This window comes from Procambarus clarkii, chromosome 5 (assembly GCF_040958095.1).
Source record: "Procambarus clarkii isolate CNS0578487 chromosome 5, FALCON_Pclarkii_2.0, whole genome shotgun sequence".
In the NCBI taxonomy this organism is placed as follows: domain Eukaryota; kingdom Metazoa; phylum Arthropoda; class Malacostraca; order Decapoda; family Cambaridae; genus Procambarus; species Procambarus clarkii.
In genome coordinates, this window is record NC_091154.1 from 32,343,203 (window position 1) to 32,368,202 (window position 25,000).

The window sequence follows — 25,000 nt, forward strand, 5'->3', positions numbered from 1 at the left end:
ATTACGACTATATAGCACTTGGAAGGGGTCAGGTTAAGGATTTGGGATGGGACGGGGGGAAAGGAATGGTGCCCAACCACTTGAGAGATGGTAGGAAGGGAAAATGACAAGGGAGGGGAGGGAGGGAAAGGTGGTAGTGAGAGCGGGAGAGGCAGGATAGGGAGAGTGGGGAATTTATAACATATAGGATAAGTAGTACATCCTAGGATCATACGAGGAAAGACACTTCATTGCTCCCCCCACTCCCTAATCCACCCCACTCCCCCCCCCCCATCCACCCAACCACTCCCTTCTTCAAACAAATCCACAAGGGCCGTGACGAGGATTCGAACCTGCGTCCGAGATCATCCCAGACGCTGCCTTAATCGACTGAGCTACGACATGGTAAAAAAAAAAAAAAAGAGTTGAAACCAGAAGTTGTACCTAACTTACATGGATCCTGCAGCCTCTCCGAGACACAAACCAGGAGACACTCCTTTCTTCATTCCCCCTATCCCCCCCCCCCCACACCCCAGAATGGATCTCGCACGAAGCCGTCACTCCGGCCCGGCGGCGGCCCGGCAGAGGGGGCGACCGGAGGAAGTGAAGACCCGGGGTTCGAGGAATCTACGACAGGAAGAGGCTTGACGTCACTTCCGGCCGGACGCGACCTATGGGTCACATCTCAAGGTTAAGGAAGGTAGGAAGGTAGGAAGGTAGGAAGGAAGGAAGGAAGGAAGGAAGGAAGGAAGGAAGGAAGGAAGGAAGGAAGGAAGGAAGGAAGGAAGGAAGGAAGGAAGGAAGGAAGGAAGGAAGGAAGGAAGGAAGGAAGGAAGGAAGGAAGGAAGGAAGGAAGGAAGGTAGGTAGGTAGGTAGGGAGGAATCAACACTGTCTACAGACAGGCGTGTAAGAGCGAGACTTGACAGTGTTGCAGAGGATGGACCATCAGGGGTTGACAGTGTTGCAGAGGATGAACCATCAGGGGTTGACAGTGTTGCAGAGGATGAACCATCAGGGGTTGACAGTGTTGCAGAGGATGAACCATCAGGGGTTGACAGTGTTGCAGAGGATGGACCATCAGGGGTTGACAGTGTTGCAGAGGATGAACCATCAGGGGTTGACAGTGTTGCAGAGGATGACAGGCACACACACACACACACCTGACAGCTGTCCATCAGCTGCTGGGCGACAGTGACGGGTCCTCAAGTAATGTTTACACTCCAAACACAAACCTATCCAAAGGCAACATCAATATTTCCCATAGACATAATTGTAATTTAACTGCCCAGTAGGCGAGAGTAGGCCTACTGCTGCCTGGGTAACAGCTTCTCCCCCGAATCAACCCACCCTGGCTTTGCGCCCTGGTGAGGCCACTCCAGACCAGGCCGACACCAGAGCGCAACTCCATAGTCTCCTGAGACTGATGGATGCCTACTACTAGGCCTACATGACATAGGCCGTTAATAGACCTAAGCCCCTCTGAAGCAGTAGCACTATTACCTACCACATCCCCATATTTTAACATCTCGACCAATCCGTTTAAATTGCAACGTATTAATACAAATTAAAAAGTACCATAATGTTAACGTTTTCAATGCATCAGCTTCGATGGGTTAGGCGGGTTGCTTGGGTGCGTACGTTTCTGTTCAAGGTAAACTGTTGCATTTTATCAAGAGAACGAGTTTTGACTTCTACCACTTCATCAAACATATACGAATCTAAGATTACAATATCCCTTTTTTTATCTAACCTTTTATTAGGTTTATCAGCCATTTCTAGTGGCCGATAAAGGCTAATCAAGTGGCTACATGTGAAGAAGGCTTTAAACAAAGCCTTCGTAAACAATCGACTTGAGAATGGTCCAGGACGGACCGAAACGTCGTCGTCCCTTCACCTTCTAGTGTGTTGTCCGGTCAACAAAAGCCTTCATAGCATCTAGGAAATATAGAGTGTCTGAGGAGAAGATCTTGCTATCAGAATCCAGAACTTCGTATAACGACGCGATCAACAAGCCGAGAACGGTTTATGCAGTACTGATGCGATGATCCCCAGAATTCAAGCATGCTTTAGACACTGTTGCGTCCATTATCTATAGCGGTACATGGTATGAGAGGGAGCATGAATATACACACACACACACAAGGGTTGTATTACGTATGAGCAGCTGTATAATGTTGGCATATAATAGTATGCCGCGGCAGGGCATATGTGTGTGTGTGTGTGTTTACTAGTTGTGTTTTTACGGGGGTTGAGCTTTGCTCTTTCGGCCCGCCTCTCAACTGTCAATCAACTGTTTACTAACTACTTTTTTTTCCACACCACACACACACACACACACACACACACACACACCCCAGGAAGCAGCCCGTGACAACTGACTAACTCCCAGGTACCTATTTACTGCTAGGTAACAGGGGCATTCAGGGTGGAAGAAACTTTGCCCATTTGTTTCTGCCTCGTGCGGGAATCGAACCCGCGCCACAGAATTACGAATCCTGCGCGCTATCCACCAGGCTACGAGGCCCCCATGTGTGTGTGTGTGTGCGTGTGTTGTGTGCGTGTGCGTGTGCGTGTGCGTGTGTGTGTGTGTGTGTGTGTGTGTGTGTGTGTGTGTGTGTGTGTGAGTGTGTGAGTGTGTGAGTGTGTGAGTGTGTGTGAGTGTGTGTGAGTGTGTGTGAGTGTGTGTGAGTGTGTGTGAGTGTGTGTGAGTGTGTGTGAGTGTGTGTGTGTGTGTGTGTGTGTGTGTGTGTGTGTGTGTGTGTGTGTGTGTGTGTGTGTGTGTGTGTGTGTGTGTGTGTGTGTGTGTGAGTGTGTGAGTGTGTGTGAGTGTGTGTGAGTGTGTGTGAGTGTGTGTGAGTGTGTGTGAGTGTGTGTGAGTGTGTGTGAGTGTGTGTGTGTGTGTGTGTGTGTGTGTGTGTGTGTGTGTGTGTGTGTGTGTGTGTGTGTGTGTGTGTGTGTGTGTGTGTGTGTGTGTACTCACCTAGTTGTGTTTGCGGGGGTTGAGCTCTGGCTCTTTGGTCCCGCCTCTCAACCGTCAATCAACAGGTGTACAGATTCATGAGCCTATCGGGCTCTGTCATATCTACACTTGAAACTGTGTATGGAGTCAGCCTCCACCACATCACTTCCTAATGCATTCCATTTGTCAACCACTCTGACACTAAAAAAGTTCTTTCTAATATCTCTGTGGCTCATTTGGGCACTCAGTTTCCACCTGTGTCCCCTTGTGCGTGTTCCCCTTGTGTTAAATAGACTGTCTTTATCTACCCTATCAATCCCCTTCAGAATCTTGAATGTGGTGATCATGTCCCCCCTAACTCTTCTGTCTTCCAGCGAAGTGAGGTTTAATTCCCGTAGTCTCTCCTCGTAGCTCATACCTCTCAGCTCGGGTACTAGTCTGGTGGCAAACCTTTGAACCTTTTCCAGTTTAGTCTTATCCTTGACTAGATAAGGACTCCATGCTGGGGCTGCATACTCCAGGATTGGCCTGACATATGTGGTATACAAAGTTCTGAATGATTCTTTACACAAGTTTCTGTGTGTGTGTGTGTGTGTGTGTGTGTGTGTGTGTGTGTGTGTGTGTGTGTGTGTGTGTGTGTGTGTGTGTGTGTGTGTGTGTGTGTGTGTGTGTGTGTGGACCAGGTAGTGACCCCACTGAACCCTGCTGTTGGGAAGGCTTTTCTAGGTGCGTCTCGTAAGATTTGTGGTCCTATATCACACCTTAATATCTGTGGTCCTATATCACATCTTAATATCTGTTATCGCAGCTGTAATGAATACGTACACTAACCGTCCTAATTACATTCTTACAGCCCCAGGCGATACAGGTGACTAAAATTATAGGAATCTCTGTATGACAACATTATAATTACAATATACAGGAATGACTGGGTAAGATACACACACAACATAATCACTAGCCAAGTAATCACCGTAAGAAACAGTTAGCTAAAGAAAGACAATGTAATAGGTGGCGGCCCATTAGTTCACTAATTACACAAGAAATACATGAATCATACTTCCTATACGCTGTATAGGTTAGCTAGAGGGGCAGTTCTTAATTACCTACTCGGCCAGATGTAAAGCAACACTAAGACAAGATGCTACTTAGTGTGTCACAGTGACAAGGCCCAAGAACATCCCGGCGTCAAGGAGTCTACACATCTACGGTCGTTAAATCTAGAAAGAAGTGTTTGTTATTATTTTCTACCACAGACGTGGCCAGACATTTACAATGCTAACCAACATATATAAATTTTCTTCTGTCCTCCATGGACAGGGTTAGAGATCTGTTAGACGTATAGTTCAGTGATTTATCGAACAATCAATCGCAGGAGGTGATTGTAGTGCTTTTACAAGCTTTAGTTACATCACGTATATATTTATTACATAACCGGTGTATTACATAGTCAACCTTGGGTACAAGTCCAGTATATCAAGTGTTCCAGTTCCAGAAAATATTTACATAGTTCAGCATATCTAAACCCCAGGGGTGGGGGTGGGGGGGGGCGAAAGTCAGTTAATATGGGACATCCTACAAAATGATGTTCAAGGGGGTGCATGTTTTCTCTCACAAAGTTGACACGTGGTGTATTCCACATTACAGCTTTGAGAAGGCACACAATCATGCTTTTTAACATAGGCTCGACACTCCACTAAAGTGCAGATGAAAACGTCGTCGTCCCTTCACTTTCTAGTGTGTGGTCTGGTCTACATATGAAAATGTGACAATATTACCATGCTGAGTCAGTTCTCAGCCAGACCGCGCTAATTCTCTAGTAGGCATCCATCAGTCTCAGGAGACTATGGAGTTGCACTCTGGTGTCGGCCTGGTCTGGAGTGGCCTCACCAGGGCGCAAAGCCTGGGTGGTTGGATTCGGGGGAGAAGCTGTTACCCAGGCAGCAGGTCCTCCCTCTCCACGACGCTGAAAGTCTCCAATTCTCTACAATTCTCTCTCTCAGTCTCAGTAATTCTCTACACAGTCCTCTAACTCTTTATAATTTACGAAAATGAAACATGTCTAGTGTGTAGGGCAGCTGTGACGCCTCCAGCACCACCACCACCACCACACCATGTTCCCACACACAGGGGGCAGCTGTGACGCCCCCAGCACCACCACCACCACCACACCATGTCTAGTGTGTAGGGCAGCTGTGACGCCCCCAGCACCACCACCACCACCACACCATGTTCCCACACACAGGGGGCAGCTGTGACGCCCCCAGCACCACCACCACCACCACACCATGTCTAGTGTGTAGGGCAGCTGTGACGCCCCCAGCACCACCACCACCACCACACCATGTTCCCACACACAGGGGGCAGCTGTGACGCCCCCAGCACCACCACCACCACCACACCATGTCTAGTGTGTAGGGCAGCTGTGACGCCCCCAGCACCACCACCACCACCACACCATGTTCCCACACACAGGGGGCAGCTGTGACGCCCCCAGCACCACCACCACCACCACACCATGTCTAGTGTGTAGGGCAGCTGTGACGCCCCCAGCACCACCACCACCACCACACCATGTTCCCACACACAGGGGGCAGCTGTGACGCCACACCTGGTCCCACACTCCACCGTCACACACCCTGCCCCCCCCCTCCCCCCCCCTAGGTGACAGTTATTGATTTGTGCATTCATAATCTCCAGTGCACGCGCCGAGCAATTTTTACCACATGCAATACTGCAATCTCTCAGTGTGACATGAAATACTAATACGGTATAGAATTGCCAGCTACAGATTGTGTTCGTTGTATGGGTCATCTTGCAGAGGATTCCTGGAGTTCTATTCTAGCTCAGTCTCATACCAGGCTCGATTTCTGATCAATTGGTCCAACAGGCTGTTGCGTGAAGCGGCCCGCAGGCTCACATATCCACTACAACCCCGTTGGTCCGGCACTCCATACAGGAAAGTGCTATCATTTTTTTTTTGAAGAGTCCACCTTTGTTCCGTCAATATTTCTAATGCTTGCTGGGAGGGTACTGAACAGCCGTGGACCTCTGATGTTCATACAGTGCTCTCTGGTTGTGCCTATGGCACCTCTACTCCTCACTGGCTCTATTCTCCATTCCCTTCCGTATCTTTCGCTCCAGAATGTTCATGTTCAACTGTGTAAAATTTGGGACCTACAGTTGCTACGGGCAACTGAAGGCCCCAAAATTTGCACAATATTTTTCAAGGTTTTAACTACACAAGAGCTCCCTCTCTTGTGTAGTGGAGCTATATCTGCTGATATTAAGATCTCCTTGAACCTTTCGTGTATCCTAGAACTAGTATCCATACTTATACAACTTATACATACACAACTAGTATCCATACTTGCTCTTCCTATTACACTGAACGGTTGTGATACTGATAATTTGCACTTCTTTATGAATCTTAAAATTCCAGGAGTCATGACCCAGGCCCGAGTGCATTGGGCATGTTCATAATTTATTTTTCACGGTGCTTCTGTGCTCGTGTTAATATCACTTATATTGTCAGAACTTCGAATAACAATCATAAGGAAAGGTGTCCGGGGACTTTCAGTTTCCAGTTGCTTACTGGGGTGCTAACCATGGCCTCATACTGCTCTTTGAGGAGGATTTTACTAATTTCTTGGTCTATGGTCCTTCAAGTATAAGGAAAGGATCAATTCCTGGGGGAGGTTTTTGTTTTATTTTGATTGTATTTTATTTCCACATATGTGAAAAAATAATTTTGGATTTTCCTTATCTCTTGTTTTTAGCTTTCTGTTCCAATTTGATTTCCTCAGACTTGCCTCGATTGTCCGCTCTTGTTCTTTAATTGAACAAGTTCTCAGAGAACTTGTTCTTGGCTGTGAGAGTCGTGGCTACTTGTGCATTTCGCTGATTTCTCTTTCATTTGTATAGTCGTCTGCCTTCTCTTTCTCGACCCCTGGTCCTCTTTCTGACTCTCCGCAAAAGCACACGCTTTAGGAAGCCTCTACAACTCTCCACCACTCAGGCAGCCTCAGCCAGACATACCCTCGCATCCCGCCCTCCAGCCAGAGCATCTGAGTAACATGCTGAAGCCCATCAGAAGTGTCGTGTGTGAGATCGGCACTTGACCCCCCCCCCCCGCACTCTGTTCCTTCTTACGTCACACTCTCGACAATGTTCATGACGTCATTATTACGACACAGGTTCGTGACGTCATTATTACGACACAGGTCCGTGACGTCATTATTACGACACAGGTCCGTGACGTCATTATTACGACACAGGTCCGTGACGTCATTATTGCCAATCGTGTTTTAAACCAATTAACTTGTCTTCTTTTGCCGCATATTCCGGGTAGTTGACAGGCGAGCCTTTGACACTGCTCCTGGCAAGAGACTGATTACAAGGTCAGAGACGCGTGGTATTGGAGGGGTTTATCCTAAGCTGGATTAGGGCGTGGGTGTACCTCATGGACACCAAGCTTAGTATACATGGACACCAAGCTTAGTATACATGGACACCAAGCTTAGTATACATGGACACCAAGCTTAGTATACATGGACTTAGTATACATAGACACCAAGCTTAGTATACATGGACTTAGTATACATAGCTTAGTATACATAGACACCAAGCTTAGTATACATGGACTTAGTATACATAGCTTAGTATACATAGACACCAAGCTTAGTATACATGGACTTAGTATACATAGACACCAAGCTTAGTATACATGGAGTGGAGTGCCTCGGGGCTGTCCTGGGACCTCTGTTGTTTATCTAGACACCTGTACAGGTGTAATGTGTTGAAGACGATACAAAAGTTGGACGAGGAATACATTCAAGACAACAAAGTGGCAGCAAGATGGTCTAGATAAAACCTTTAAAATGGCTGAAAAGCTTGGCAGATGCTGTTTAATGCTGTAACATGTCCAGTTTGTTTCAGCTTTGATGATATAGTAATTTTATGAGATGTAAGTTGCTGCCTCACCTGGCCGAGGTTATGAGGGGAGGGGGGGACGTGAGAGACTGTAGGTAGAGAGGTACTGCTTCCTCATCCTGGGAACGGACCCCCTCCTCCCTCCCCCCACCTGGCCTTCATGTTCCCTCCCTCCCTCCTGCTGGAGGGGTGTGAGGGAGGTTGTGAAGACAGAGATACACAGCACCATAACTTCCAGCTCTGCTGTTGTGAGGCCCCGCCCACGGACTTCACAACACCAGGTGTGGGCCATAACCTCAACCCCGTAATAAACGCTGCAGCTGATAAATCAGCCAGTTCTCGCCAGCGTTCCCAACGTCAAGAAACTATCGTACTAACGTGCCCTAACCTAACCTACCAGAGGACCCACCTACAGAAAAACGGGACAGTATATCAATTTCACGAGCCGCTACCACTGTCTTGTACATCAGTTTTGGTCTTAGATACGTCAAAATGCGACGTACTATAAAGAGGACAGCTAGGACAAACACACGCCTCTTCAATACAGGTTCAAGAAGCGTATGTCATTCGTAATTTCAAAATAGATATGAAAAAACCCGGTTGGGAGTCATTGCATTAGAAAACTGTCAGCTGGAAAATCGGGGTCCAAGAGCTAATGAACGATCCTGCAAGCACAAAAACCACGGGTGCTGGAGCCTAGCAACTTTCACAGCTTCAAAAGAGAATATCTGACAGAGTAATGGAACGTCGTAATATATAAATGTACCAAGGGTACAATAGCTATGAGGCGGGGCGCGAGAGCTGGAGCTCCTTCTCAGCAGACGCACCTAGCCACGCCCGCACACTACTACTACTACTGGTCATGAAGGGATCCAATACTCTATATCATGCCGGTGGGAGCCACCTAATCAATAGCTCATCTTTCCCCCCTAAATCCCCCTCTACCCTTGTCTTACCTCCTCCCCCTCCCTATGTTGCACTCTATTCCCCCCTCTTTACATCCCTTCACAGTGGTCCATCTTAGAGTGTGGCTCCTCCCGTCTCCCCCTCATGCAGTACTCACACTCCTCATGCAGTACTCACACTTGAAAGGTCTGAAGGGCCATCACTATTCCCCTGCACCCGCTTCTTACCTGAAAATAAACAAACAAACACATATAGGCTAATGATGCGAGGTAAAGATATATACATCTTTATATATTAGTGTATTTTGGTAGCAGCCTTTCTCGTAAAATATATGCTGAATGTGACCGAAAGGGTAAGATTATTTATTCTAACACGAATCTTCTCAATATTTCTTGTTTTTACACTGTTCACGAAACAGTGAAAAAACGCTCCAAAGTTCATTTACACACTATTTATTATGGTCTGACGCCTATGGATGCGTTCTTCAAGGTTACTCTTTACACTCTCCCGGAATAATTTACCGTGTTGTTGTTGTTGTTTTAGATTTAGCTACTCGGAACAAAGTGTCCATGTAGCACGGGCTATGGTGAGCCCGTAATAATTTTACCATGCTTTTGCAAAGGCTTATATTTTTTTTTTTTTGGGTGAGGTGGTACAGAACACGTGGGTGAAACACGGGGATAAATGGTATAACATAAGGGATATTAATAGGTTACCACATGCATCAAAATGTAATTGTAAAGCCACACACACAATCCTGTGTGTGTGTGTGTGTGTGTGTGTGTGTGTGTGTGTGTGTGTGTGTGTGTGTGTGTGTGTGGGTGTGTGTGTGTGTGTGTGTGTGTGTGTGTGTGTGTGTGTGTGTGTGTGTGTGTGTGTGTGTGTGTGTGTGTGTGTGTGTGTGTGTGTGTGTGTGTGTGTGTGTGTGTGTGTGTGTGTGTGTGTGTGTGTGTGTGTGTGTGTGTGTGTGTGTGTGTGTGTGTGTACTACACTAGGCCAAGAAAAAGTTAGGTTGCAATTTTCAGGCAATACCATTTGTATTATGTAATTTGAAAGGGCCATTTCCCTTCATATTACCCCCCCCCCACTCTGTCTATTCCTCGCCCCCCCCCCTTCCCCCCACTCCTATATTCCCCACGTCTTCTCTCCCCGCCCCCACCCCCCCCACCCCCAACCCCGTAAGACCCAGGCGTGAGATGCACAAAGCAGTTACGCAAGCACTTACGAACCTCTACAATTTTTTCTCATTCTTTGGCAGCTTTGTTTACAATTATTAAACAGTTAATGAGCTCCGAAGCTCCAGGAGGCTGTTTATAACAATAACAACAGTTGATTGGGAGATTTTCATGCTTGTAAACTGTTTAATAAATGTCACCAAAGACGTCAAAGATTGAGGAAAGATATACACGTTCGTAAGTACTTGCGTAACTGCTTCGTGAATCTGGCCCCTGGGAGCCCTTGTCCTGTGTCTCAAGCTAATTTTGCTCTGACAATGATGACGGAAGCGGCCACGCGCCGGCCATCTTGCCCAGTTTTTCCAGTTTCGCGCGCGCTCACGTAGCTGTATTCTCCTTGTTGTGCATGCTGGGGGTTGAGCTTTAGCTCTTTGGTCCAGTGTATCAACCTTTAGTCTACTAGTGTACAGGTTCCCAAGCCAAATGGGGGTGGTAAGACCCATTCCAATCCTTGTAACCCATTCTCTAAACATATATTCTTTTCTTTAATCGATATGTATATATATGTGTGTATATGTATGTATATATATATATGTGCACGTGTATGTAACATATATATATGTGCACGTGTATGTAACATTAACAATTATGCAACTAGCTTGACAAGACTGTCACTTGCTTAGCTAAACGAACTATGGGAGTACAGTTCCTGAACCGAATGCCTCTCTATTCCTGAATGCCTCTGTAACCCTTTCCACCATCGCCCACAGGATGGGTATAGGGTGCATCATAAATCAATCAATCCCTAACTCCACCCTACTTCACCCGCTCCATCGGCCGACAGTATGCTTCTGGCGCCAAAACCCGCTCAAGTGAAGGGCTTTGAAGGGGGTACTACACCATCTGGATAAAAAGGGCGCGCGCGCCTTACAAGTTCTTAAGAGATTATCACAGATTATCTCTCTCTCTCTATCCTTCACGCATACCCAACACCAGTCCCTTGCTCTTCCTTCTGGGGGTCTGTCCCATACCCTCTTTTCCAGCGTTAAACTGGTGTGACGGGAGGATAGCACGCTGGGAAGGTAACTATTAGGGGGGAAAGTGGCAAGCCTTTACGACTGTATATATAAATTGAGAGAGAGAGAAAGAGAGAGAGCACTTGGAAGGTTTCAGGATAATTTACAGGCTCACCCTAGCCTGTGCTACACGGAAATTTTAGTTCCGAGCAGCTAAATCTGAAACAACAACACCAACAGGGTCAGGAAAAAGGATTTGGGATGGGATGGGAGGGAAGGAATGGTGACCAACCACTTGGACGGTTGGGGATTGAACGCCGACCTGCATGAAGCGAGACCGTCGCTGTACCGTCCAGTCCAAGTGGTTGGACAACACGTAGTGGACATTATGCACAGCAAAGGCAGCGTGTGGAGAAAGCAGCGTGCGGAGAAGGCAGCATGTCGATGGACTTTTCAAAATTCATGACTCAATTGAAATTGAAATTGAAATAAGTTTATTGAGGTAAAATACACACAAAGGGATGAGGTAGCTCAAGCTATTCTCACCCCGTTGAGTACATCGTGTTAATACATACATAGACACACACCACAAACAATAAACATATTACCAAACATTCTGAGACATTCATGACTCAAGAAAACGTCATCTCACTTTCTGTTGCTTTACAAAGATCCTTCTTTATTCTCAAAATTATTAGACGTTCAAGTGTGGGTGTACTTAATAAAACAATGCACTTTTCCAATAGTTGGGATGTAGCTTACAAGGTTTCATTCCTTATTGTGATACTGCTCCTGGCGGGGCTGTGGCGGTCACAGGTCCTGCGCCCTCAGGCTCACCTGCGAAGGGTTGTGGCGCCGCCTCCTGGGGCTGTTGTAGTCGACCAGTGTCACAACCGCGTCAGGAGGGCGCTCCAGTATGTTCCGCTGGTGGGAAGGGTTGTGGCGCCTGGGGGTGTTGTAGTCGACCAGCGCCACCACAACGACAGGAGGTCGCTCATGTACCTTTCTCTGTGGGAAACATTAGTGGCGCCGCCCGTGAGGGGTGAGGGCGCCGGCTGGCGCTACCTGGTGGCGGCGGCCGTCAAAGCCGTCAGCATCATCGTTGTGATAATGTTGGTGCGCGAGGTCACCCTCAGGTGCTTATACCGCCTAAAGCACAAGCAGCGGGGTGCTGCTGCTCCATGTCTGCTCCAGCAGAGTCCCATGGAGTTCCTCGGGTTGGGCGTCAACGCTGCAGTGGTCGCCTACGCCCCTCCATCGCCGCCCGACACTCTCACTCTGCCTCTGTGCTTCAAGAAGTACTTTAGGGCAAACTCCATCGAGTACGCGCGGGAGGAGTATAACATTATGAAGACCCTGGAGAACGTGCCGGGCGTTCCCCGCGTCCAGGAGTTCAAGAGCGACCCTCTGGGCATCGTCATGACCCGCCACTCGAGCACCACTCTCAGTGACGTGCTGCACGAGGGCATGAGCTCTCAGCAGTCGCTGACGGTGCTGATAGAAATCTGCCGCGTCCTGCAGGGGGTCCACGCGGCGGGGGTGGTACACAACGACCTGCACCCCAGCAACGTCAGCGTCGACCTCCACGCTGACGGTCGAGGCGCCACCGTCGTCATCCTCGATTTCGGCACCGCGACCTTCGTTGGCAGGTGCCCGAGGGTGCTCCGGCAGAACCTCGCCAGGAACCCCCTGCCGCGGGTGTGGCACGAGGCGACGCGCAGGAAGAAGTACCCGTGGATCGCCCCGGAGGTGTACCAAGGGGGCGCGGCGACCCCGGCCTCCGACGTGTACTCCGTGGCGTGTGTGGTGAGCACCGTGCTGGCTCACTGCCACGACATCCCGCAGGTGACCTCCTACGTCGACCCTCACTGGTCGCTCAGAGACCTCTGGAGCTACGCGGCCTTCCCCGCCCACTACCGGTTTCGTAAGCTCATTGAGCGCTGGTTGCGTAAGCAGGAGCGACGTCGCATGTGCGGCTGCGAGAACCTGAAGACCCTCGACGGCCAGCTGGGGGCGCTGGTCCAGATGGCCAGGATGACCGTCGACAAGCGCCCGTCACTCGCAGATTTCGAGGACCTGTTATCTAGGACTTTGGGTCATTTGCAGGACTCTCCGGACCGGTCTCCCAGGTCTCTGGACTGGTCTCCCAGGTCTCTGGACCGGTCTCCCAGGTCTCTGGACCGCTCTCCCAGGTCTCTGGACCGGTCTCCCAGGTCTCTGGACCGGTCTCCAAGGCCTCCTGACCAATCTCAGGTTTCCTGACTGATCTCCCAGGTCTCATAACCAGTCACCCACGGGTCGTCTGGGTGTACTTAGTGAAGAATGTACTCAGTACACATATATATATTTTTTTTAGCTGAAAGCTTTTGCTAACAAAGTGTAACCTTTATATTTAAGTATACACACCACATAGGCAGTTTCTTTCACCAGGATGCCCTTGTTCATCTGTGGCCCCAGTAGCTGCCACGGGCCACAGGATTACGTGTCCTGCGTGCTGTCCACACAGCCATCGGAGCCCAATGTGTGTGTGTATTCATCTAGTTGTGCTTGCGGGGGTTGAGCGCTGATCTTTCGGTTCGCCTCTCAACTGTCAATCAATCAACTTATTTTTTTACCCCCCCCCCCATCCTCCCAGAAAGCAGCTCGTAATAGCTGTAACTCCCATGTACCTATTTACGGCTAGGTGAACAGGAGCATTAGGTTGAAAGAAACTGTCCATTTGTTTTCCGCCATCGGCCTGGGGGAGGGGGTGAAGAAGGGCTGGGGGAGGGGGGTAGGGGTGAAGAAGGCCTGGGGGAGGGGGGGGGGGTAAAGATGGCCTGGGGGAGGGGGGGGGTAAAGAAGGCCTGCATGGACTCCACAGGTACATAACCAAACACTACTTTTTGACCCTCCAATCATTTCCTCTCTTCTAACCCTCTGCTTACTCCTCCCTTCCCCCCTCCCCTCCCCCCCCCTTCCCCCCCCCTAGCCCAGGTAATAAGGCTACACGTGCTGGTGGTTCTGACTCACTTAATTACCTGCCACCCTCCAGATTTAGCAAGATTAATGAGTGTTAATTCTGCCTCCACCTTCCGTCTCCCCATTTGTGCCCCCCCTCCCCTCCACTAATCTACCCTCCCCCCCCACCCCTAATCGACCCCCCCCCATCCACACCCTCCCTCCCACCTCTCCTTACCTAAATTTCGCTTCTCCCCCCCCCCCACCCTTTAATTCCCCCTTCCCATGCCCATCCCCATTAATTCCCCTTAATCCCAATTCCACTTTTTTTTACTTTCCCTCGGCACACCTCCCCCTTCCCCTCACCTACACCCCCGCCCACCTCCTCAGCGCCCCCCCCCCCATCCCAGGAGACAGGTGAGGCGGGAGGGCCACGCCTGATGTGGTCTCAATGCTTTAGTTCCGGAAGGGTTAGAGAACGAACAGTGGGGAGGAAAGGTGAAGGAAAGGGGGGGTGGAAAGGGAGGGGGAAGGGGAGAGAAGAAAACGAAGTGGGAAGGGTCAGGTGGGGAAGGAAGGAAGGGGGAGAAGAAGATGGGAAGGAAGAGAGGAAGCGAAGGAAAGGAGGAGGATGGAAGGGAGATGGTGGAATAAAGGAAGAGGGGGAGAATAGAGGGCTAGGAGAGCCTGAGGGTTGGAAAAGCAAGACAGATGGGAGTGGAGAAGAGGAGGTGATGAAGGCGGGTAAAGGAAAAGTACATAGATCACAAGGTCGATCTGCAGGAGGGAAAGGTGGGAGAGAGGACGAAGGAAGCGGAAACAGATGGAGCAAGAGCATAAAGAAGAAGAGCCACATAAAGAAGAGAAGAGGAAAAGGAGAAAAGAAGGAGGTAGAGTAGGTGGAGGAGGAGGAAGAGGGTGTGACCACGTAGGAGGATGACTCACCTGGGCGGAGTGTGTCTGTGGGAGCGGGAGGGTGGGCGTGGAGGAGGAGGGAGGAGGGAGGGAGAGAGAGAGAGAGAGAGAGAGAGAGAGAGAGAGAGAGAGAGAGAGAGAGAGAGAGAGAGAGAGAGAGAGAGAGAGAGAGAGAGAGAGAGAGAGAGAGAGAAGAGAGAGAGAGAGAGAGAGAGAGAGAGAGAGAGAGAGAGAGAGAGAGAGAGAGAGAGAGAGAGAGAGAGAGAGAAAAGAGAGAGAGAGAGAGAGAGAGAGAGAGAGAGAGAGAGAGAGAGAGAGAGAGAGAGAGAGAGAGAGAGAGAGAGAGAGAGAGAGAGAGAGAGGGAGTGGGAGAGAGAGAGGGAGTGGGAGAGAGAGAGGGAGAGAGAGAGAGAGAGAGAGAGAGAGAGAGAGAGAGAGAGAGAGAGAGAGAGAGAGAGAGAGAGAGAGAGAGAGAGAGAGAGAGAGAGAGAGAGAGAGACATAGAGAGCGAGAGAGAGAGACTGATGATGGTTAGATATGGATATCCTGAGGTAACAAAGTTACACTCAATGACGAGTACCAACACCCACGTGGTGGATGAACCTCGCCTGAAAGACAGTCAAGGTACAGAGTCATAAGCCACTTTCCGCACTCGCATATTATTATTAACATCTTTATTGACAAAATTAATAACAATTTTGCCTAAGCTGAGGATTTCGATTAAGTCTTATCAAAGTGAGGATAATGCTGGTATTCACTGTCACGCAGGACAGAGGGCCATACACAAGACAATAGGTTTAAACGCACTCGCTTGAACAAGTACCACCGTCTTGGAAGATGCTTAGATCACCTTGTCAACCTCCGCATCCCACCCCTTCCGCCTCCTAACACCACCTGGAAGTCTTCTCACCCCTCCCCCCACCACCCCCACCAACATTGAACTCACCTCGTATGTAGGTGAACTGACCTGTGGTGCTAGCAAAGCCTTCAATTAACACCTGGAAAGAGGCCGGGGACATCAGCCTCGCGTAAGAGGCCAACAATATTTCAGAAGCACCCAACCTACCCAACTGTGTGGACACCCACAAAGACATGGAGAGAGGGTGGGGAAGGGAAGGGGAAGGAAGGGGGGGGGAGAGGGAAGGGGAAGGAAAGCGAGAGGGGAGGGAAGGGAAGGGGAAGGATGGGGGGGGGAGAGGGAAGGGGAAGGAAAGCGAGAGGGGAGGGAAGGGAAGGGGAAGGAAGGGGGGGGAGAGGGAAGGGGAAGGAAAGCGAGAGGGGAGGGAAGGGAAGGAGGTAATCAAAACACCGTGGGTAGTGGGTGACGTCACCAGCGTACTATAAAGGTAATCAGTTGAGTGCGACACTAGAGCTGCTAAACCATATATGACGCAGTCTCTCCTTCCAGTCACAACAGAAAACGTGCACCCAAAATAATGAATATTTTTAATATTATTATTATTATTATTATCCGTAGGAGCCATGAAGAGGATTCGAACCTGCGAACCTGCACATAGGTTCTCTCTTGTGAGTACCCATGCAGTGCTCCCAAGTATTCTTGGTACTCCTTAGTACACTTGAGAGTACCAAATACTACTTTATTAATAAGAAAACAAATAAATCACGTTAACGTGATTTATTATTATTATTATTATTATTATTATTATTATTATTCTTGGAGGTAGTAGTAGGGGGTGGAGGGTGTAGGGCAGGTTGTGAAGAGTGAAGAAGCCGTGCGGGTGCCTGTAGCACCTACACCACTCCCCCCCCCCCCCCCCTGCTCCAGGGGTGACTGTCTGCTGGGGGCTTCCTGCCGTCTGAGGCTCACTTCCTCCCCCTCTCCCCACCTGGGGGTCTCAAGGTGGCTTCTTCACCCCAGGTGGCTTCTTCACCCCAGGTGGCTTCTTCACCCCAGGTGGCTTCTTCACCCCAGGTGACTTCCTCACCCCAGGTGGCTACTTCACCCCAGGTGGCTTCCTCACCCCAGGTGGCTTCTTCACCCCAGGTGGCTTCTCCCTTGCGGTTACCTTGCTGTGATTTTGGGGCTCAATGTCCCCGCGGCCCGGTCCTCGACCAGGCTGCTGGACGCGGCTGCTCGCAGTCTGACGTTTGAATCACAACCTGGTTGATCAGGTATCCTTTGAATGTGTTTTTCAAGTTATCTCTTGAACACTGTGAGGGGTCGGCCAGTTATGTCCCTTATGTGTAGTGGAAGCGTGTTGAACAGTCTCGGGCCTCTGATGTTGATAGAGTTCTCTCTCAGAGTACCTGTTGTACCTCTGCTCTTCAACGGGGGTATTCTGCACATCCTGCCATACCTTCTGGTCTCATGTGATGTTATTTCTGTGTGCAGGTTTGGGATAAGCCCCTCTAATATTTTCCACATGTAAATTATTATGTATCTCTCCCACCTGCGTTCAACTGAATACAGATTTAAGCATTTTAGTCGGTCCCAGTAGTTTAGATGTTTTACCGAGTGGATTCTGGCAGTAATTAAAGGATCTCTGCACGCTCTCCAGGTCAGAAATTTCTCCAGCTTTGAAGGGGCTGTCATTGTGCAGCAGTATTCCACTCTAGAGAACAGTGGCCACCTGAAAAGTATCATCATTGGTATAGCATCTGTAGTTTGAAAGATACCTGGTTGGTTGATACCTGGTTGATGGGGTTCTGGGAGTTGTTCTACTGCCCAAGCCAGACCCGAGGCCAGGCTTGACTTGTGAGAGTTTGCTCCACTAGGCTATTGCTTGGAGCGGCCCGCGGGCCCACATACCCACCACAGCCCGGTTGGTCGGGCACTCCTTGGAGGAAACAATCTAGTTTTATCTTGAAAATGTCCACGGTTGTTCCGGCAATATTTCTTATGCTCGCTGGTAGGACGTTGAACAACCGCGGACCTCTGATGTTTATACAGTGTTCTCTGGTTGTGCCTATGGCACCTCTGCTCTTCACTGGTTCTATTCTGCATTTTCTTCCATATCGTTCACTCCAGTACGTTGTTATTTTACTGTGTAGATTTGGTACTTGCCCCTCCAGTATCTTCCACGTGTATATTATTTGATATCTTCCTCGTCTCCTTTCTGGTGAGTACATTTGGAGGGCTTTGAGACGATCCCAATAATTTAGGTGCTTTATTGCGTCAATGTATGCCGTATATGTTCTATGTATTCCCTCTATTTCAGCAATCTCTCCTGCTCTGAAGGGGGAAGTGAGTACTGAGCAGTACTCAAGACGGGACAACACAAGTGACTTGAAGAGTACAACCATTGTGATGGGATCCCTGGATTTGAAAGTGCTCGTAATCCATCCGATTATTTTTCTGACTGACGCAATATTTGCTTGGTTATGCTCCTTAAACGTTAAGTCGTCAGACATCATTATTCCCAAATCCTTTTGTCTGTCTGTCTGTCTGTCTGTCTGTCTGTCTGTCTGTCTGTCTGTCTGTCTGTCTGTCTGTCTGTCTGTCTGACTGTCTCCATCTCCTGTACGTCTACCTCTCCCCTACTCTAATCTCCCTCCTGAGAACCACAGGTGTAAAAAGCTGTCTGGTCATACCTGGTGGCAGCCTTGAGCCGCCACAATAACATCTGTTCATCTCACCTTCATAACCATCCTGCCTGAATTTAGGGAGTGTGATATGCTGTGGTGAACATGATATACAGTGAAGAACACAACAGTGAAGAACACAACAATCTGGGGGTTGATATCACGCCGAACCTGTCCCCAGAAGCCCCACATCAGAAGGATATCATCAGCGGAGTATGCTAAGTTGTCCAACATTAAGAACTGCCTCTAGAAACTTGTGTAAGGAATCGTTCAGAAACCTTGCATACCACATGTCAGACCAATCCTGGAGTATGCAGCTCCAGCCTAGAGTCCATACCTAGTTAGACTCCCGCAAAGTTGTGGAAGCCACCTCCATTCGTAAGGCCAAATCTGACACAGACTTCGAGCGTCAGAATAGTTAAACAAGGCTATTAAGCGGGGCATAAATTTAAGAGCTAAACCTCACTTCCTCTTAGGTAAGCACGCGCACACACCCCCCCACACACACACACAGCAATATACATTTTATATCAAATTTTAATGGATTAAATTTTCAGACGAGTGTGGCAGCGGTAGTTCCGGGTTCCGCCGCCCGCAGCGTGCGAGTCGGGGAAGGAATAGCCGCCATTTTCTATCCCTGGAGGGAAGCCCCGGGTAGACTAATGTAGACACTAAACTGGAGGTGAAAACGTCGCCTCCAGATGTGGGCCTTGAATAGAGAGCTCCATGTGTGAGGGAGGGTCGAGGTCCTTGGACCGGGGACCCTCACTGTGCTGTATAGTGTTGATGCTTGGAAACACAAGTTCCATGTTCTGAAATTATAGAAATCTTCATCTGATTAGTCTTTCTAATATCTTATGAGGAATACTTGTTAGTAATACCAGTTTGTAGTTGAGTTGATCCTGTCTTCCTCTATCTTGGTCTGGACGGTAGAGCGACGGTCGACGGCCAATGGGGGAACTTCCTGATATTTCCAAATGTCAGGAAGTTTCATTTCTAGTGAGGAGTTAAAGACTATAGCAAGGGGGGTCCACACAATGCTGCAGCTCCTTCTTTTAGGATCCAGGGTGAGATCTTGTCAGGGCCTGTGGCTTCCATCACATCCAACTCCTCTTAAGTGTTTCTTTACTTCATATGCTGTTACAACTATTTCAATCAGTCTTTCTTCTGGTCTCACCTGTTTCACTAGTAGTCGTAGATCTGGGTGACAGTTATGGCTCAATCTTAAAAACTTCCTGCAAGCGTCACACACACTTCCTTGTCATTCTTTACGTAGCCTCATCCTTTCTGGCGTAGCCTGATCACTTGCTCTTTCACCGACATCCTCCTCCTCGTGTGGCTATATAGTAGTTAAGGCTCATCCTTGGCCTTGGGTGCTGTATCATTATCATACTGCTTCTCTGCTGGTCTCTGAGTTCCTGCATATTCCTTCAACAACATATATGTTCAAATCCACAAAGGCCTTGATGAGGGTTCGAACCTATTCGCAGGAAGTTCCAAGACGCGCTCTAGTCAATTGTACCACCGTATGGTATAAGAATGGCAACCTGGAGGCGCTAACATATATGTAACATATATGTATATAACAAATATGTGTGACACATATATGCGTGTAACATAAATGTTGTTGTTCTCCTCTATTCACTGTATTTTTCCAAGCTCTTTTTACTTCACCTTTCTCCCTCTAAGTATTGTCTATTAAACCATGGGCAATTTTTTTCTTTTGGCTTCTTTATCCCTAAGGGGCGGTATAAATCCTCTTTCACCTTCTTAGCATTGGCTAATTATGAAGTCCATCCTACCTTGTGTCGCTTTGTCTCTTAGTTCTAGTTCCCATGGTATTCTCTCTCAAAAATTCTATCTTCTGTTACTCGTCTTGTGTGTGTGCGTGTGTGTGTGTGTGTGTGTGTGTGTGTGTGTGTGTGTGTGTGTGTGTGTGTGTGTGTGTGTGTGTGTGTGTGTGTGTGTGTGTGTGTGTACTCACCTAATTGTACTCACCTAATTGTGCTTGCGGGGATTGAGCTCTGGCTCTTTGGTCCCGCCTCTCAACTTTTGAAACTCTATCTACTCTATCTATCTACTTTTGAAACTACCCGCCTCTATCTACTTTTGAAACTGTGTATGGAGTCAGCCTCCACCACATCACTTCCTAGTGCATTCCATTTATTAACTACTCTGACACTGAAACAATTCTTTCTAACGTCTCTGTGGCTCATCTGGGTATTAAGTTTCCACCTGTGTCCCCTTGTACGTGTCCCACCCGTGCTGAAGAGTTTGTCTTTGTCCACCCTCTCAATTCCCCTGAGAATTTTGTAGGTGGTTATCATGTCTCCCCTTACTCTTCTGTTTCCCAGGGATGTGAGGTTCAGCTCCTTTAGCCTTTCCTCGTAGCTCAATCCTCTCAGTTCCGGGACGAGCCTGGTGGCATACCGCTGAATCTTCTCTAACTTTGTCTTGTGTTTAACTAGGTATGGACTCCAGGCTGGAGCTGCATACTCCAGGATTGGTCTTACATAAGTGGTATACAGGGTTCTGAAAGATTCCTTACACAAGTTTCTAAAGGCAGTTCTTATGTTGGCCAGTCTAGCATATGCCGCTGATGATATTCTTTTGATGTGGGCCTCTGGGGACAGGTTCGGTGTGATATCAACCCCCAGACCCTTCTCTCTATTTGACTCTTGCAGGATTTCCCCTCCCAGATGATACCTTGTGTTCAGCCTCCTGCTCCCTTCGCCTAATTTCATCACCTTACACTTTCCTGAGTTGAACTTTAGCAGCCATTTTCTAGACCATTCCTCCAGTTTGTCCAGGTCATCCTGTAGTCTCTGTCTATCTTCATCCGTCTTGATTCTCCTCATAATTCTTGCATCATCAGCAAACATTGAGAGGAATGAGTCTATACCCTCTGGAAGATCGTTCACATATATTAGAAACAGGATGGGTCCAAGTACTGAGCCCTGTGGGACTCCGCTGGTGACATTTCGCCACTCTGATGTCTCCCCCCTCACCGTTACTCGCTGAAATGTGTGTGTGTGTGTGTGTGTGTGTGTGTGTGTGTGTGTGTGTGTGTGTGTGTGTGTGTGTGTGTGTGTGTGTGTGTGTATGTGTAACGTGTGTGTGTGTGTGTGTGTGTGTGTGTGTGTGTGTGTGTGTGTGTGTGTGTGTGTGTGTGTGTGTGTGTGTGTGTGTGTGTGTGTGTGTGTAACGTGTGTGTGTGTGTATGTGTGTATGTTTACCTAACTTTACTAACGGGAAGTGAGCCATACTCATTCCTCCTCGCCCCTCACAAACATTAAATGATCCAGCCTTGTTGTCAAAAGCGTTACAATTTCTTTCACACATTATTCTCGCTAAACGAGTTCCGGCTGTCGACAGCTGACAGAGCCCCTCGCAACCCCAAAGTTGTTAAATATATTCAACATCTTGTAAGTCACACTAAGGTTCACTCTTCCTCTTCTAAACTTCATGTAATTAGCGTTTTATTCACCTGTTTTTCACACCCGTTATTCCACGAACCATTCTCTAGCTTCCCATATCTGTTCTCTCCTGTTTGTACTCTACACTTTCTGTACCCGCTTGATGCCCGCTTGATGGGGTTCTGGGAGTTCTTCTACTCCTCATGCCTGGCGGCTCGAGGCCAGGCTTGACTCCAGGCCTGACTGTAGTCTCCAGTGTGCGTGCTCTCCATCTTGGGTACTCTCCATTTGCCCGAGATTCATCACGAAGGTATTCCACGGAGATATACATTCTAACCCAAGCCTCACAGATGGGTTATACAATGGTCATGTTTACATTCAAACCAGAGCTTGGCTGAAGTATGTCAACGACCCCCCCACCAACTAATTCCATCCCACACCAACTCCCCTTCCACAACACTGATGCTCTCCTCTCACATTGTATCATTTATTTGTAATTATTCTCTCTCTCTCTCTCTCTCTCTCTCTCTCTCTCTCTCTCTCTCTCTCCTCTCTCTCTCTCTCTCTCTCTCTCTCTCTCTCTCTCTCTCTCTCTCTCAACATGGAGCTTGGCATGTGTCTCGTGAGGGAAAACTGGAAGCATGTTAAAATCGCCTGAATAAAGATCATTTATCAACACAATACAACACAGTACAGCACCCCCCCCCCCCCGTGAGACAGATGACTGGGAGACCTTGTGGGGGAGAAACTTATATTAGAAAACCTGAACGTTACGGCGAGGAGGTAAATGTCACGTGACACATCTTGTCAGCTTAATGTAATGAGAGAAAAAAAAATTCGGTGAAACTTCTGGATAAGTTGTGGTGAAAGAAAACGGTATGCGATTTTCTCCAATGGAAAACGGAGAACGAAAACTTTGAGAATAATAAAATACGAAGCTTGTGGGGAAATCTTACCATTAATGACAAAATTGACAGTTGAGGAAGATTTGACACCGAGAGTTTGAAAGACAGAAATAAGTCGCGGTATTAATCTCCCAGAACGTTGGGAAGGCGGGTCCAGGAGCCTAGCTCGACCCTGCATGCTGGCACATCTAGACCAGTACTAGTTTTCTGTGCAATAACAAATATTAAGTGTACCGCCACCCGGTCTGTTACGTGAAGGACCCCTTGAGGTTGGCCAGTAAACGGATGGGTGACCACACACACACACACACACACGCACACACACACACACACACGCACACACACACACACACACACACACACACACACACACACACACACACACACACACACACACAAGTAACCTTACCCTTGGCTGGGACTAACAGCGTCAAGCTAATTATCTGAAATTAGCTGAACCAATCAGATATTTTTTTAGTAATATACCAACAAATTCATCTTCCAAGCCAACACGTTGCTTGAAAATCATTGGTTCTTTCAAGCAACTCGTGCAGCAGCTGACCCATCAATCATCAATCAATCATCACCCGTCAAAAATATTATAATAATCAGGTGATCAAGACATATCGAGTGGATAAGCGCACCCTGACAGCTGGATGGACAGCGCTTCGGATTCGTAGTCCTGAGGTTCCGGGTTCGATCCCCGGTGGAGGCGGAGACAAATGGGCAAAATGTTTCTTTCACCCTAATTCACCTGCTCACCTAGCAGTAAATGGGTACCTGGGAGTTAGACAGCTGCTACGGGCTGCTTCCTGGAGGGGGGGGGGGTGTAACAAAAAGGAGGCCTGGTTGAGGACCGGGCCGCGGGGACGCTAAGCCCTGAAAATAACCTCAAGATAACCCCTGGATTTACGGATCTGGATCTACTTTGGACTTTGGATATCAGTTTACACCGAGCGTAAACTACGCAAGTGAAAATGATACCTTAAGGAGTGCCACTGAAAATGATACCTTAAGGAGTGCCACTGAAAATGATATCTTAAGGAGTGCCACTGAAAATGATACCTTAAGGAGTGCCACTGAAAATGATACCTTAAAGAGAGTGCCACTGGAAATGATACCTTAAGGAGTGCCACTGAAAATGATACCTTAAGGAGTGCCACTGGAAATGATACCTTAAGGAGTGCCACTGGAAATGATACCTTAAGGAGTGCCACTAAAATGATACCTTAAGGAGTGCCCCTGAAAATGATACCTTAAGGAGTGCCACTGAAAATGATACCTTAGTCGATTGTGACTTGAGAATGGTCCAGGACGGACCGAAACGTCGTCGTCCCTTCACTTTCTAGTGTGTGGTTTGGTCAACACCCAATGTGCCTCTAAGAAGGAGACCATTATTGAGTAAGATACAAAGGCAAGAGAGACGGCGGCAGTAACCAACCCACACTGGACACCCTGGGGTGCTGCAGGGGGCCTCCCTGGGGTGCTGCAGGGGGGGCCTCCCTGGGGTGCTGCAGGGGGCCTCCCTGGGGTGCTGCAGGGGGCCTCCCTGGGGTGCTGCAGGGGGCCTCCCTGGGGTGCTGCAGGGGGGCCTCCCTGGGGTGCTGCAGGGGGGGCCTCCCTGGGGTGCTGCAGGGGGCCTCCCTGGGGTGCTGCAGGGGGGGGGCCTCCCGGGGGCCACGCTCATACACTATGTAAACAATTGACCCCAACTCCAGTATGTTTACCCCCTTACAAAGTGAAGCTACCTGGTATGACTATATAAGTATCTCCACTCTTACCTTCATGTCCACACACACACACACACACACTCATATAAATATATATATATATATATATATATATATATATATATATATATATATATATATATATATATATATATATATATATATATATATATATATATATATAAACCTGAACATTACACAGGCCTCACTTTAAATACTTGAAGTATTATAATACAAGTTAGATATTTTCAAGTATTTAAAGTGAGTCTTGTGTACTATCCAGGTTTATCAATACATATTTCATGTTCTGTGGCTTAAACCTGGACTACATGAAATAGTTGACCACATAACCTGAATGGACTCGGGCATGGGGTTGAATGAGTTCATAAAGATTCTCCTATGTTTTTGTACCGTGGTGGTACAGTGGTACAGCACTCGGCTTTGTACCGTGGTGGTACAGCGGTACAGCACTCGGCTTTGCCTCACGCGGGCGGAGGTTCTAGTCCCAATTCAATTTCTTTCCCAGCAAGGGCATTTGGGACTGTCCTGGGGGCTACAAGCTGGGTGTCCCAGGACAGTCCTG

The 25,000-nt window shown here is 48.3% G+C and overlaps 1 protein-coding gene and 1 long non-coding RNA gene across 5 annotated transcripts in view; one reads left to right on the top strand and one right to left on the bottom strand.

The window, feature by feature from the left end:
* The window catches only part of LOC123747858 (serine-rich adhesin for platelets), a 253,551-nt gene that overhangs the window by 161,409 nt on the left and 67,142 nt on the right, over nt 1-25,000 (bottom strand). The window lies entirely within an intron of this gene.
* LOC138350241 (uncharacterized) lies at nt 12,997-13,321 on the top strand. The gene is made up of 2 exons (XR_011222013.1): nt 12,997-13,118; nt 13,182-13,321. It is a non-coding gene; the product is annotated as an uncharacterized lncRNA (long non-coding RNA).